This window comes from Carlito syrichta, unplaced genomic scaffold, assembly GCF_000164805.1.
Source record: "Carlito syrichta isolate Samal-C Ts95f unplaced genomic scaffold, Tarsius_syrichta-2.0.1 Scaffold315161, whole genome shotgun sequence".
Lineage (NCBI taxonomy): Eukaryota > Metazoa > Chordata > Mammalia > Primates > Tarsiidae > Carlito > Carlito syrichta.
In genome coordinates, this window is record NW_007259257.1 from 15,473 (window position 1) to 16,570 (window position 1,098).

Genomic DNA, 1,098 nt, shown 5'->3' on the forward strand with positions numbered 1-1,098 from the left:
TTCTTGTATCGGAGTCTCACTCTGTCACCCAGACTGCAGTGCAGTGGCACACTCATGGCCACCGTAGCCTTGACCTGCTGGGCTCAGGCAATCCTTCCAACTCAGCCTTTCAAGTAGTTGGAACTACAGGTGTGTGCCACCACACCAGGCTAATTTTTCTTGATTTATTGTAGAGACAAGGTCTCACCAAATTGCCCAGGCTGGTCTCAAACCCCTGGGCTCAAGCAGTCCTCTCACCTCAGCCTCTCAAAGTGCTGGGATTACAGGCATGAGCCACCACACCTGGCCACATTTTTTTTAAAACTGAAATACTTTACTATCGTGTGAAGGTCAAAATGTCCTGTTTACTGATTCCAGCCACTTGGAATTGGTGGAGCTTCCAACCTTCTTCCCAACAGAATACCTGTCTCCAGACTACCCAGACAACAGGCACTGGTCTCCAAAGCCCCTCTGACACCCTTATATCCCTATCCCTACCCTCATGGACCTGGCAGCAATTTTTTGGGCTCCCGTTGTACTCTAATTATACGATTTCACTTCCTTGTATTTCTCCATTTACCTTTCTCTCTCCCCGAGACTGAGAGATTCTTGGAGGCAGTGACTGTGTAGTTTCCATTTTTATTATCTCTAGCAACGAGCACAATGTGTGGCCTACAGAAAGTACTACGTAAATTTATGTTGCAGGAGTGAGTGAATGAGTGGCTCACTGGATAAGCAGATAAACAGAGATGGCAGCTGGAGTTTGACAAATGAAAGCAAGGCTGGTTGACAGGGGCTGAAATGATCAAAATGTAAATAGTTTTCCATTCTTCATGTTTAGATTCTTGGAGTTTGAGACCCAAAAGTGTGGCTTAGGCCCTATGTTACTACATGGAAGCTAGAGAAACCGAAGATATGGGAAACCTGCAGAAGTCAGAAAGGTGAAGAAATCCAGGGCAAAACTGACTTAAAGTGTTGGGAAACATTCGAATGACATGGGATTAAGTTGACAAAGAATAATCACAAAGGACTGATGTTGGGAGCTGGCCACGGAGGCCCACTGAGCATTAGGGATCAGGAAGGGCCGTTGACCCTGAGACCACTAGGATGCGTTCGGGA